The sequence below is a fragment of the Macrotis lagotis genome, chromosome 2, assembly GCF_037893015.1.
Source record: "Macrotis lagotis isolate mMagLag1 chromosome 2, bilby.v1.9.chrom.fasta, whole genome shotgun sequence".
Taxonomy (NCBI): domain Eukaryota; kingdom Metazoa; phylum Chordata; class Mammalia; order Peramelemorphia; family Peramelidae; genus Macrotis; species Macrotis lagotis.
The window spans coordinates 54,107,299-54,122,371 of record NC_133659.1 but is presented as its reverse complement, the minus strand read 5'-3'; the positions used below and the strand labels follow the sequence as shown (position 1 = coordinate 54,122,371).

General features: G+C 38.0%; 1 protein-coding gene and 1 long non-coding RNA gene across 5 annotated transcripts in view; one reads left to right on the top strand and one right to left on the bottom strand.

Annotated features, from left to right (window-relative positions):
* LOC141512702 (carboxyl-terminal PDZ ligand of neuronal nitric oxide synthase protein-like) overlaps positions 1–15,073 on the bottom strand; it is a 389,034-nt gene that overhangs the window by 152,292 nt on the left and 221,669 nt on the right. Inside the window, exon 1 of one of the 3 annotated variants that reach the window (XM_074221847.1) lies at positions 4,171–11,381. The exons of the other annotated variants lie outside the window; for them this stretch is intronic. The gene's annotated coding sequence lies outside the window, so the exon portion shown is untranslated. Of the gene's footprint in view, positions 1–4,170; positions 11,382–15,073 lie in introns of those variants that run through there. 3 annotated transcript variants of the gene reach the window in all.
* The window catches only part of LOC141512707 (uncharacterized), a 43,499-nt gene continuing 31,421 nt past the window's right edge, over positions 2,996–15,073 (top strand). Inside the window, exon 1 of one of the 2 annotated variants that reach the window (XR_012475581.1) lies at positions 2,996–3,500. This is a non-coding gene — a long non-coding RNA (uncharacterized LOC141512707). Of the gene's footprint in view, positions 3,501–4,210; positions 4,499–15,073 lie in introns of those variants that run through there. The other variant, XR_012475580.1, reaches the window with a different exon arrangement.

Here is a 15,073-nt window from a genome sequence, read left to right as displayed (position 1 = left end):
TTTTGAAGGAGAATGAGAAAAGGCCAATTTGGCAAAGGGAGAGAGCAGTGCCCAGTTAAGTGAGAGGTATAGTTGCTTATCTGTATACAAATTATGCTTTGTTCCTTCTACCTCCTCTAGAACCTAAGTTCCTTGAAGACAGGTGTGTTTTCTTCTCATCTTTGCTTACTCAGTACTCCATATAGCATTCTTTTGGTCTGTTATGAATAGGATTTTTTTTTACTGATACTTTTTGTTGTGGTTTTAAAATTTCACTATAATTCTCCACCCCCCACACTGTCAATACTCTAACATTCTCCTTGTGTAGTTGAGTTGCATCCTCTGCCATAATGGAATAACTGTCTCAAATTTCCATATTGCCAAGACTGCAGCTGTCTTAAAGTCATTTTTCAGATAAAGATGATGACAAAAGACCAGGTGACTCAGTCATTAATTGATGATGTTTGTCCATTCTTTTTTTGGGTGAGGGTTTGCAAAGCAGTGAGGCTTAGTGACTTGCCCCAAGTCACACAGCTAAGTAAGTATTAGTGTCTGAGGCTGGGTTTGAACTCAGGTCCTCCTGACTCCAGGGCTGGTGCTCTATCCATTGTACCACCTGTCCTTCATTCTTGAAGAAGACCATGACTTCAGGTAATGCCATGAAAAGCATGTGAAATGCATCTATGATGGGTATAGTTCTCTTAATTCCTAGCCCTCTAAAGCTACCTTCACCACCCTATGATGATTTTGTAAAGCAAAGAAACCTTTTTTAAAAAAATATCCCTAAATTACCTTTTGGATAAATTCAAATTTTCAGCTTCTTGGAATCCAGACCCCAGCAAAGACAATTCCTATTACTACTGTCATGAAACCCTAATTCTTATCTTATAAAAGGGAGCAAAAGGAAGTGAAATCTTGCTAACTACAATTGCTTCCTAGTAACTGGTCCTTCACATGCTCCCTCACAGAAAAGTGGGGGCAAAACTTTCATCCACCTCTCCTTCTTTGGCATGCAACACCCCCCTTCAGTCCTCCTCCAACTTCAATACTCAAAATGAGAGGTACTTCAGTATACTTGTCAAAGATTTAAGAGACAGGGTCCTCTAGTATCAAGTTGAGGGATTGGACTGGGAAGCATACAAACAACTCATAATTCAGAAACATTCAATGGGGAAGCTTCATAAAGGAAGGGAAGAGATGTTCCAGATGAGGAGGCATCTTTCTGGACTCCAGGGATTCACCTGAGATCATAAATATGGGAGCTCTCCAAGGAGAGAGAATGGCAACAAGGGTAGGTCATTTCAGGTTGCCCGTTCTTGGGAGTACCTGAGTGCCAACTGGTCCCTCTAGGGCTGAAGTGACCCAGCCCCTGGAACATAGCCTGAGGAATATGCTGACAGGTTACAGGGAACAACAACTGAAATGATAAAGTGGATATGAAGGATTGATTCATGAAGGCAAGAAAGTATTTCGGCTATGATGAATAATGTGGTATTCACAGGCCTGTTCTTCTTTTACTGTCTCTCAAGGTGCATTTAAAAACAAGTATCCGAATATATTCTCTTAAGTGAAGAGAACAAAATCACTCAAGGCAGGTCAGTTCCAAGACTTTAATATGTAGTCTGAGATCTACACAAAGTTATAAATACTATGTATTGCCAGCTAGGGAATCAGTTGAGGGAGAGTAAAAGTATCTCCCAATATATGAAAGGAAAGAAAGTTTGTGTAGGAGGGGTGTGAGCACCGAGGCTAGAAAAAATGTAAACCTATTAGGAAAAGGGCATCATTCAGAATGATCTGAGATATTAATATAATATTTTCCAAGTAATATGTTTACATCTGAATAGAGGGTCTTTGAGAATTGATAGTTCATCCTCCCCCAAAAGAGTGGGAATTCCTGATAGGTGTGTTTTGGAATAGTTGAGGGTTCCTGGTATCTCTCCTAAAAGAGGCAACCACCCATCCCACCTGCCCAAGCAAAGAAAGTGTCCTGTTTCTTCCTTCTAAACTTGATTGGACAAACCATCCTCCCTAGTCAACCAAGTACAAAGAATCAATGAATCATGAAAACAGAACTGAAGGAAGCTCAGAAATCATTTAGTCCAACCCCTTCCATCCCCAACAGGAATATCTTTTTTTCATGGTTGTCAGTTTTAAGATAATATAGGGACCATCTCTATCCACCCATCCACCTAGGAGGAAACTGAGGCAGATCTACAACAGCTGAACAATTTACAGACAGAAACTTAAACTGCTGGCCCAGAGTCAGAGTTAATTTGTGTCTGAGGCTGGACTTAAGCCCACTGCCTTGTCTTCCAGACTCTAAGAGCCAACACTAGTCTAATACAATTTAACCCTTATGGTCTCTGATATTTATATCACAGCTGAAATTTTATCACATATGAAAAGGCATTATTGTTAGCATTAAATAGATGAGAAAAATGAGGTTCAGTTTCTTAATCTACCTCAGTTACTCAGTCACACAGCTAGTACAGGTCAGAGGTAGGATTTGAATACAGGTCTCCCTGACTGCTAGTTCAATCTTCCAGTGAAGAGAAGCAACCTAACTCATCAAGCAGTGAATAGAGCACTGGGCCTGGAATCAGGAAGACCTGAGTTCAAATGTGGTCTCGGACACTTACTATGAGACACTGGGCAAGTCACTTAAACTTTGCCTCAGTTTCCACAATTGTAGAATGAGAATAATAAAAGCACCAATCTTCAACTACAAAATGTACCCAAGGCAAGGACAAAATGAAATGCTACTTTTTAGTCATTGAGGTCTTGTTAAAAAGTTCTTCCTCATTTTGAGTGGAAATCTCTCCCTATAATTGTCACCAACAAGCCTAATTATATCCTCTGTAATATCAGAAAACAAGTCATCATCATTAAAAATAAATTACAAGTACATGTTAAGCACCCCTCCACAAGACGCTCCTTGGGCTTCCATTGACAGTTAATTTAAGCAGAACTGCTTCTCATACTAAAGAAGTTTCCATTACAAAATGGGAGGTGCTCCAACAAGTTGCAAAAGACACAAGAGTAGGGAGAGGATCTGGGAGGGGATCTGGGAGAATGCCGCTGAACCAAAGGATAATAATGATAATCCTCAACTGTCAGCAGGTGGCAGCCTTTTCCTTGGAGTCTTAATTGATCCTGAACAACAACAAAGGGTGGAATCCCAGAATTGCTGTTGACAGTTGAAGGTAACTGGCCCCCGCTTACAGGGCTGGCTAGAGAAAGAGTCTGTACTCCTGTTCCCTTGCGTGGTGACTTTCCATGGCAATATTCTGATAACTGTCGGATGACTTAAGGAAAAACAGATGGGGGGGGGGCACTCAACTCCAAGCAAGGCAAACTGCCAGCCCATGATTCTCTGAAGTAGATTCAAGTGGACCCCATATTTCCTCCTACATCCGATTCTTATGCTCAAACAAGTCATTTTGCAGATGTTTAAACTGCTGCAGTGACCTTGAACAGAAGTGGCTACATCCCTGAGGCACATTATCATGTGGGCAAAGGTAAATTAGAACTGAAATTATTATTTTACTATTATATTAATAACCAGTTATTAAATTAGGATCTACGATTTTTCTCCTTTTATTATCTCATTTAGGGCCCAGCCCCTATAGAAGGTCAGTCGGTCTCTTAAAGATATGATTGATTGATGAGACTGCCTGAACCCTCAATAAATATGGTCCTCTATCTTTTGCCAGATCCTACCCAACTAGAAGACTTTTTTTAGAATCTAACCTGAGTGAGTTCTTGTCCCAGAGAAATGAACTTTTGTCCTTGTGACGCTTCATTAGAATTTAGAGTGACCCAGCTCATGAAGGGAAAAAACCAACTAGAGTAGGTTGGATGGGGAAGGATTCCCAAGTCCAGATTACTGGAGGTGACTAAGTCTTATCAAGTCGAGTTCTCAGGAGAATGAGCTGAAGACTTCCAGCCCATTTCCTCATTAAATTATCCACCAACTAGGTCTAACTTTCACTTTGGGGCACATCCCCTTTTCCACAAGTATATTGAGGTTTTCAGCTTCTCTATGGTTTTGTCTTTGGTTTACCAAGAGAAACTATGAATTTGTTGATTGCTGGCTTAATAAACTGATTATTCATTACCTGAAAAAAAAAAAACCTTGTTACTCAGGTTTTTCATGCAACCTAGAACTTCGACATAAAATGTGGCTACCTCCAATTTTGTTTTCTCTCATCCTCCCATGACAACAAATTTTCTTGGGTAAAAAGATTCCAGAATGAATAATGTGACTTTGTTAACAGAATTCATATTTTAAACAATTACTTTTTCCTATCATTCCATCATTGTTCCATCCAACTTAGAGCTAAAATTCCCTTCTGCTAACTCTCCCCACTGTGACATCATGTCCTGTTACCAAGGCCAACTGTTGTGATGTTAGTAACACAGGAATGAGGCTTCTCTGCTGGAAGATTGAGAAACATATGAGGCTCTGTAGGGAGGCCAGTTTGGATGTGAACATGGACAAAGTCAGATAAAGAAAGTAAGCTTTCAAAAGGAAGAGGGAAATAAAGAGGGCTGAAGAGGGAGGAGTGGACATACGCTCAATTGCATAATCACTAAATTGACTTTTGACAAAATATTTGAGCCCAGAATTTTTCCAAATCTGTAATGAGTCAAAAGAGAAACTTCACAAAGTTGTTGCAAAAATCAAATGAGCTTTAAATATGTGAATCTCTTTGCCAGTCTCAAAGGATGCTATGTTACTTATTATTACTAGGTAGTGAGGTGGTGCAGGGAATAGAACACTGGGTTTGAAATCAGAAAAACTGAACTTTCTTAGTTCAAATCTGGTCTCAGATGCTTACTAGTTGTGTGATCCTGGGCAATTCATTAACTCTGCCTCAGTTTCCTCCTATGTAAAATGAGCTGGAGAAGGAAATAGCAAACCCAGGATCTTTGCCAAGAGAATCTCAAATAGTCAACAGAACTGCAGAACTAAGCAACAACAACAAAACCCTGCCTTTAAAGATATGACTAGAATAACAACACCACTGTGGTTTAGGAATGACTCTCCATCTCTGGATCTGCACATGCTAACAAGGACTTTGGCTGAACTGCTGACTCTTGAGATGTACCCTTGAGATTAAACAACAAGCTAAGTGATGAATGAGTGTTTGAGCAGTAAGTGTAGAGAAGGCTCTGGGGGAAGAGTATCTGGTGAAATCGTTTAAAGGTCACCAGTTTGAGAGGAAGTAGAAAATCCCAAGTACTGAACCATCCTTACACTTCACCACTATTTCATCTCTCCTTCTCAGTTTCTTTCCCTCTGAGCTTCTGGTCTTGCTTTTCATTCCCTACACAGAAACCTCTATAGATGTAAGAATTGCATTATGTTGGCAGGGTCCCCAGTTCCATATAGCCTTAGCCAGCCACCCTTTTCTGGAACGATTCCCAATGGAAGATTCCATTTCTGTTCTTGACTCCACAATGCCTGGAAGGGAAGGAAGGATTCTTACAGAAAATCAAAGCAAGCATTAGCAGAACAGGAGGCCAAACCCTCCATTACAGATCTAAACCCCAAGTCTCAGCCTTTGGAAACATAGATTGATATAACAGATGGAAAGCACTTTGTAATCTAAAAAGTTGCATATAAATGTCAGTTATTATTATAGATTTTGTTCTCTTTCAAAATAATCTCTAAAGTCTGATTACTGTAAATTAGTGAGATATCATTTTATTATTATTGTGAATAATACTCTATATGTGTGTATATATATTTATATATAGATACAGATATCTGTATATATAATTTCATTTGATTGCAATAAGAGCTCTCCATCCTGGTCTTCTTTGATTTCCATTCTTTCTACTCTCATTTCCCTCCTATGTGTATTTCTATACATTGTTTTTTCAGTATAAGAAGCCCTCACTTTGCTATTATGAAAAAAATCTGAGTTCTCTACAAAGGAGCTGTAGACATTTAACAAGGGATAAGCTCTGACAATGAAATATATGATTAGCACACCATCAGATAATGTTCCTACAATGCAATTTCCATTCTGTCATTTTCCCAATCAGAAATGTCTAGTGGCTTCCCATGATCTACAGAATAAAGTCCATACTTTTTTATATTAGCATTAAAGGATTTCCACATTACCACAATCTACTTTTCCAATCTTAACTCTGTTACTTATGCAAACCCTTGACTCTAGTCCAATTTAATTCAACATTTATTATGTATCTACTATGTATGATGCAGCTCTCTTAAGTTTAGTGGATCACTCAAAGTTGACTACACCACGTTGTGCTCTATGAGCTCATATAATTTACTCTTTCCCCCAAATTGGTCTTGTGCATTCTGTCTGTGCATTCTGGGTTATGATGGAATCTCCTGTAATGAATGGAGACTATCTGTTTTAAAGATGACAATACTTGGGGGTGATGAATGATAGCTAGCTTTATGTATCTGAAAGGCTGTCCCATGAAAGTATTGAACCAGTTCTTCTTCATCAGTGGGGAGAAGTGGCAGATATGCAGATTTTACTTTAATAATAAGGCAAAACTTTATTAGAGCTGCCTAACGGTAGAATGGGCCACCTTAAGAGAAGGTGTTTTCCTCTCCCTGGAGGTTTGAGGATATAAAGAAATCTTTACTTATTTGGGATTCCTATATAGGCACAGATTGGAGATGATGGCATTTAAAGTCCTTTCTGATGTAGATTCTATTTTCAACTCCCAGAAAAAGTTTACCCATCCTTCAAGGTCCAGTTTAAATACCATCTCTTCATTTCCTGACCCACTGGAGCCTGAAATGATTAATCTCTCTCCTCTGAATCCTTTATCAATTTATACAATTGTCTATAAAATTTAATCAACAATTCATGCATTATCTTAGAACATCTCTTCTATTACTGTCTTCACATTTCTTCCTTTTTATGATTATGAACTTTACAAACAGTAACAAATATGAACATTTTACCACACAAAAAGCAGGGGGGGGGAAAGAATGTTTATGAAATGCCAATCTTCCCTCCTATGCAGCTTTGTGTTTTTTTAACTACATATTTCAAACCCTCACACAGTCTTCCCTTAAAACTCTTGCTGAATTTTTCATGTAATGCTCTCTGAATGGACCATACATTCCGTGATGGCAGTGGCAGGGGCTGCTATCTTAAATACTTTACAAAACCAATCCCAATTATCAGGTGAATAATTATCTTCTCATATTGCTCTGTCAAGGTCGCATGGCATAATGGAAAGACTGTGGGATTTGGGGTCAGGGTACATTGGGGTTCCATCACCACCTATGACATAAACCGGATGTGGGAATGGGCAAATCACTTAAACTTTCTGATCATCAATTTCCCCATCTGTAAAGTGGGGACAACAAAACCTTTAGCACTTACTCAAAAAGCAGATCTTAGGGCTTGGTGAGATAATGTGTTTTGTAGACTCTTCCTGACCCCCTTATATTTTCTCCTGGCAAAGACCCTGGAGGGGTTTGCCATTTCATTCTCTAGCTCGTTTTACAAATTAGGAAACTGAGGCAAATGGGATTAAGTAACATGACTTGTCCGGGGTCATTTGAATAGTAAGTGTCTAAGGCCAGATTTGAACACACAATGATGAGTTTGTCTGACTCCAAGCCCACACCACCTACTTGCCCTTACAAAAGTTAGATTATAGATTCAGATGATTTCCCAGACCCAGGAGAAAGTCTGCTGTGGTAGAAGGCAGCCAAGTTTCTAGTCCCAGTTCTCTTACAAAATCAAGAACTGACTGGGGCTTCAAGTTTTCTAATCTGCAAAATGAGAGGTTTAGACTAGATTCACTTTAAGATTCCTTTAATTCTATGATTCTATGACTTGTTTGTTCATACATGCTCTAATTAGGTATATTCTGTCACTGATGCAGCTACATTAGGGTACGTCTAAAGATTGCAGCCTAGGAACTGTTTGAATTGGATGAGATCCCTTACAGAGAAAAATATGCTTTTTAAAATAGTAGAAAGATTTTTGAAAATCTAGGGTTATTACTATACTGAATGTATAGTAATCTGTCCTTCCAAATCTTTAAAGACTTCCATTCCACTTTCCCAATAAATTGAAGCACCTTAATTGTTCAGAGCTCATGCTATTATCATTCCCTATTCCTGGACTACTCTAATACCACCCATCTGTCAAAGTTCCAATCAAATGTCTCCCCCTCTATTCCCTCCTGTTACTAAAATTCTCAAATCTTATCCAGTTTTGTAACTCCCTAATGTCTTTATTATGCAGTATTAACTATTATATCCTCCACTACTGGTATCTTTGCTCCTAAGCTATAGACTTTATGAGGTCAGGAAAGTCAGTCAGCAATGTAAGCCTACCATTTACCTCCAACATGCCTTGTGGGTCATTGAAATTTATCAGGTCTACCAAATAAACAGGCACCCATTAGGCTGACTAAATAAAAACTAAATAAATATTGTCATTGCTCTTCAGAAACAAAGAAGTCGGGATACGTGTCACATACTGATATCACATCCACACACCACCGTCTGTGTGGGATGTGTTAATGAAATACTAATCATGTTTGGAAAGCAAATAAAGAAGGAAGAAAATTCAGTGAAACAATAATTTCATTCTACAATCATGCCCAGGCAGTCCTTTCACTTATTATTGGCCCACTAATCATTTTCCTCAGTACAGCCATCTAGAGTAAATATAAGCAAAAGAGGTTGAGCAAGAGGTCAGAGGAAGTCTGGGAGCAGTGGAAAGAGATGGAAGAAATATTTAGTCTGATGAATGGTATTATAGGGGTCTTTTGGTTGCTCCTATTCATCCTCAACAGTATGAGAATGATTCTATGAATCATTTGACATAAGAGCAATATATAAAAGCATAATGCTCCTTAATATTCTGTCCTATCAATAGAACTCATGATAACACAAAATGAAATTCATCTCCCTAGTCCCAAAGATGCAGTCTAACTTATTAGATATCTTTTCTCCTTTGGGTTCAAATGGATAGACAGTTATTGTGGTAAAGGAGAATCCCTTGAGGATCTTTTTCCCCAGTCTATAAAAGGTGATACACTGGATTTTGCTTCAGGGCAGTATGACTAAGGGAAGGAGTCTTTGACCCATGTAAATGGACTGCTGCCCTGAAGCAATAAAATGGAAGCAGCCTAATTCTCTCTGGAAAAATGAATATACCGGAACATGGGGTTCTTGCCATGAGCAGGGCCTCTTAACTGCTTTTGGGTCACTGACTCCTTGTACAGTCTGTTAAAGTCAAAAGTTCCTTCTCAAAATGACATTTTAGATGCATAATATAAAATACAGCAGATGACAAAGAAAACCCATTACACTGAAATACAATTATGAGGAAAAATATTCAACCAAAGGCCAAATGTTCCATATTTTCAATTCTTGCTCCTGGGGAAGAAGATACATCTCAAGGGGAAAGGTTTCTCAATCAGTTACAACTGAGCACGAAGGTCGATGTTTTATGAGTATCCTTTCTATCTTAACCAGACATCTTCTCACATCAACATTTCTCTACTGTTGTTGATGATGTTTGTTGTATTAATGGAAACAACTTTCCATTGTTGCTGTTTGGTGGTTTCAGTTGGGTCTGACTCTTTATGATCCCATTTGGGATGTTTTTGGCAAAGGGAGAGGATTGGTTTGCCATTTCCTTCTCCAACTCATTTTTACAAATGATGAAACTGGGTCAAACAAGGTGACGTGACTTGAGGGTCACATAGTAAATGTCTGAGGCCAGATTTGAACTCAAGAAAATCAATATTCCTGACTCCAAGCCTGGAACACAATCTACTTTGCCATCTCACTGCCAGGTGAATAGGCAGGAAGTCCAATTGCTACAGGGATCTGAATATGCTATTTTTTAGTTTGGAAACCACAGTCTCGGTTCATCTATCTGCTTACTTTCTCCTCAAGTACTATCAAGGGTTGGTGGTAAAGTAGCCTGTACTATTAACTGTACTACTATCTCTGGTTTTGTTTTGTTTTGTTTTTTTGCATTTTCCCAAGGGGAGGAACAAAGGGAAAGCAGCAACGGTCTTAGAAAATAAAGACAGATTCTGTTTCACTAGCATGAGAGAGCCAGGGAAGGCTTACATTTCCTTTGAATCTCCCAGCGGTACTTTATCCATATTGATTATAGCTTCTACTAATGGTGGGGACCACAGGATCTCATCCAACTTGCCCAACTTTTCTCACCCCGGGTGCATATCATATAAGGTCCCAATCTAGTCCAACAAATCCCATCTGTTAAGGCCTAATGCAGCTCATTTTATTATACTTCATGCTGTTTTAAATTATAGTCTACAGAGGTGCAAAGCAGAAGTAAAAGTCACATCACTCAGTGTCTAAAAAGGTCAGTAATTTTCCCTGTTTGGAAAGCTTCTTCCATTAACACAGATGGTAAAAACCTTTACAACTTGGTAAATTGTGATCCTGAGTTTGAGAGGGGAAAAAATCTCCCAGTGGACAATGTATCAAGACTTAACTAGACAGGTCCTATATATTATGCTACTGAACCATTTTCAAAGTCTTTTTCCAACTTTGTAGGAAGGACCTGCCCAAGTTTGTGTATAATTTTTAGAGTCCAGGGTCACTAACCAGGGAGAGGAGGAAGAAGGGAGGAAGGAGGTGTGTCATTCATTCTGTATCTTTAACCCAGAAGAATATCTCACATACACACACAAACACACACACACACACACACACACACACACACACACACACACACACACACACACCCCTTCACTGAGGATATTAAATATACTCAATTTATAAAATGGTTAGACAGATGGTCTTTTCAGTTCAATTCAAGTAAAACATTCTATGCTGCTTTGAGTATTGAGGACCTATATTATATTTGACACTACAGGCAACTCTAGGGACATGTACAGCACAGTGATTGCCTAAAAGGAACATAAAATTCATTGGGGAAGTAAAGGATACATGTGAACCCGTTACATAACATGGCGGCATATGATTAAGCCCCAAAATAACATATCATTTTAACAATTTACTGTCACAGAATGATTATGCCAGAGCACAGGCTATTTTTCTCTAAGCTAAAATGAGCCCTAGCAGATCATTCAGTTTCAGTCTTCTCTGAGCAGGGAGATGCTAAGTTGCATCCAATTACATTCAGATCAGTTCTCAAAAATTAACATTGCCTTTAAAAAGATAATTGTGAATACCAAAATCCACTTTCTAAAAATATAAGTGTTTCTTTTTTGCTGTCTTCCCCCTCCCAAAAAATTGACTTTTCAATAAGATTGGGAAAGGTGAAAGAGGGAAGTAATCCATTTATACATCTTTCATTCTCAAATTCATTTCTTCTAAGAGGCAAGAAGGGAATATATATGCATGTATATACACATATATAGGTGAATAATATATGCATATATGTGTGTATGTATATATATATATATATATGTATATATATATATATATATATATATAGTTGTTTATTTTTTGTTTTGTGAGGTAATGGAATTACCTGAAATGCCCAAGGTCACACAGCTAAGTAAGTATTAAGTGTCTGCAAATCACAATATATATACATTTATACACATATATGTACATACACACAGATACATTTAATTTGGGGCTGGGCCCTTAGATCATTGAGCCTCCCCCTCGCCCCTGAAAAAACAATTATTTTTCATGGTGAAAATAGATTTAAAAAAATTTTAATCATTAAGCTTATTTTTCACAGGAAAAAATGAATTAAAATGTAACTAAATGGCAACTGGAAGTTTCCAAGCTCACTGTGATTTAAAGAGGGCGAGGAGGAAACAATTCTTTTTTGTTAAACACCCATTATGCCAGTGCTAAGCAGTTTACAAGTATCTCATTTGATCTTCTTAACAATGCTAGGAGATAGTTAGCATTATGATGTCCTTTTTTTCACCTTAGGCAACTGAAGTAGATGGAGGCTAAGTGACTTGTCTAGGACTCCTTGGTTAATAAACATCTGGAGTAGAATTACTTCAGGTCTTTCCGGGTCCAGATATAGCAGCACTATCTCTGCTATACCTCTGAAGACACAGGAACACCAGATGATATGGATACTTCATCCTTCTATAAGCAACTTACTTAGGCAAGGTATCTAGTCTCTCTGGACCTCAGTTTCCCCATCTGGAAAATGGGAGGGCTAGACTAGAGATCTGATCCTTCAGTTCCTTTCAGCTGTACAATTCTTCAAAGCAACTATTTTTACAATGAACCCATTCAGCAGGGATCCAGCCAAAGAGCCCAGGTTGGGAGAGGAACCAGAGAGTCTATGGACTGAAAATATGGGAATTAGGTAAGTGATCCAGAGGCTAACAATGACACTTGGCAACCTCCATAGCCACAAGAGCTGAATTGTGTGGCTGCCTAACTTGGAACTTCTGATGATTAGCAGGGAGAGACACAGCTGACCCAGAAGGGAGGAACCGCGACAGCTTCCCAGCCACTTCAGAAACCCTGGATTTACATCCCATGTGGACCTAAGCAGCCCACACAATATTTGGAGAATTCACTGTGGGAACTAATCCTAATGCCTAGGTGACCTTGGACAAGTCACAAACTCTGTGAGACTCAGGATGCCCACTTATAAAAATGAGGTGGTTGGCCTAGATGATCTTTAAGGTCACTCCCAGTTCTAAACCTGGGATCCTCTGATCTTTTGGTTGCATTCATTAGAAAAGACTTTTTGAAGAAAAGGTTAGGGTTGTTTGTTTGTTTGTTTTTTTGCTTTCCCCCTAGAGACAGACAGACAACAGACTAGGTATTAGACTTGGAGTCAGGAAAACCTGAATTCAAGTGCTGTCTCATACTAATTAGTGTGTAGCCCTGAGCAAGTTACCCAATCTCTCTCAGCCTCAGTTTTCCCCTTCCATAAAATGGGGTAAGATTTCTCATACAGGGATGAGATCCCTGCATCTTACTAGATCTCTCTGGGATGATCTATTAAGATGATATACATGAAGTACACTATGAACCTTAAAAGCTGTACAAATGCAATTTATTATTCTTATTTTTTTTTAACCTTAGCATCTATCTGTAAAATGAACAGAAGGAGAAAATGGCAAAACACTCCAGTATCTTTGCCAAGAAAACAGTCACAAAGAGGTGTAGGACATAACTGGGGCAGCTAGATGGCACAGCGGATACAGTGCCATGCCTGCAATCAGGAAGATTCATCTTCCTGAGTTCAAATTTGGCTTTAAATGCTAAAGATATGACCCTGGGCAAGTCACTTCACCCTGAATGCCTCAGTTTATTCCTCTGAAAAGTAAATGGGAGGAGGAAAAAAATGGCAAACCAACTCGGTATTCTTTGCTAAGAAACCCCATAAAGGGGTTATAGAGTTATAGACTTGACTGAAAAACGACTGAACAACAACAAACCAACCATAGTATCTTGATTATAAAAGGAGCTTAACATAAATTTGTGAAATCACATTGACTTGCAAGGGGTACCAGGAATAGCTAGACCATTGGTTGCCAGATCATAGTTGCAGCAAAAGAGATCATGAACTTCCTTGTTTATAGAGGTATTATATTTTTTCTCAATATTTTACTTTCTTATTTTTCTCATAACAATGCATGCCCATTTATAAAACATATTAAAATAAGTGTTACTGTTGATTCCTATTTTCATAAACACAGGCTCAAAGAAATGCTCATTTACAACAGTTAATCATTAAAGTGGACCACCCTGGTTGTAAAATTAGAAAAGGAATTATGTTTCCCAATATTTGTTAGAGTACCTCTACCAGAAGCATATATGTCTTCACTCATTTTCCATTCATTTGTTGCTGAGTTGATTTTTTCTTGGTTTTGTTTTGGGTTTTTTTTGAGGTAATCTGAGTTAAGTGACTTGCCCAGGGTCACATAGCTAGTACATGTTAAGTGTCTGAGGTCACATTTGAACTCAGGTTCTCTTGTGCCCAAGGTTGGGGTTCTATCCACTGTGCCACCTAGCTTCATTTGTTCTTAGAATATTTCTGCTTATTAAAATATCAGAATTAGAAACAGAGTAGAAGACTATTGACTGATAAATGGTTAAACCAATTATAGTACAACAAAGTAATGGGAGATTTATTGATCAATTAATGAGTTATATAAAATTGATGAATACAGTTAATCATAGAAGACATGAATTGATGCAAAGCTGATTCACAAAAACTATACAAAATATCTCCAATAATGTTAATGAAGACAATCACAACAAAATGAATATGAAATTATGAAGAATAAGCTTGATCCGCAAGAAAAAAAAGATGAGAAAGTACTTCATTTCACTCTTTTACAGAAGTGGAGTGGTTCACAATTATTGAAACTTGCACTTAGCATCAGGTTTTTTGACATTGATTCATTGTATTGAATGTTTTGCTTCTTTTTCTTTCCTTTTTAAAAATCTAAATTCTTGGTAATGAGAGATGGTTATGGTTAAAATTTAAATTATTCTTCCAAAGGCAGAAGGGGTAGAGGATACAGGAGGAATTTTAGGTGATATAAAAACCAGAGTCATCAATAAAATTCAATTTTTTTAAAAAATAGAATAACAATCTCAATGAGTTCCATCATTGGTTTCATTGATTTCACTGTCATTGGGATGAAGATGAAGACATTCACTCTAAAAATGCAGATCAGCAACTTAGACATTCTTGGAGAATTTCTGCAACCATTAAGAAACTAAGTGACTTGCCCAAAATCCCACAACCAGTGTCAGAGGAAGGACTTAGAACCCAGAGAACCTATTAACACAGATCAATGGACCCAGCATGCATCTATTGATAAGAGTGGTCCTCAGAATTCAGTCCACAGATTCTCGAACATCCAGGATAACCTTTTGGTTGATCTGTAAGGTCAAACTTTTTTCTTAATATTATTAAGGACATATTTGTCGATTAAAATACTCTTCCCTTTTATAATTATATTTTCTTCATATCATTTTTCTAATTATATTTTCTTCACCAAAACAACAGGCTTCCAGAGGTAGTAAGTAGATATGTTTTTAGTCACTCTTTGTGATCTCTTGATAAGTGGTTTACCACTTCCTTCTCCAGTGGGTTAAAGCAAATGAGTTCAATGACTTGCC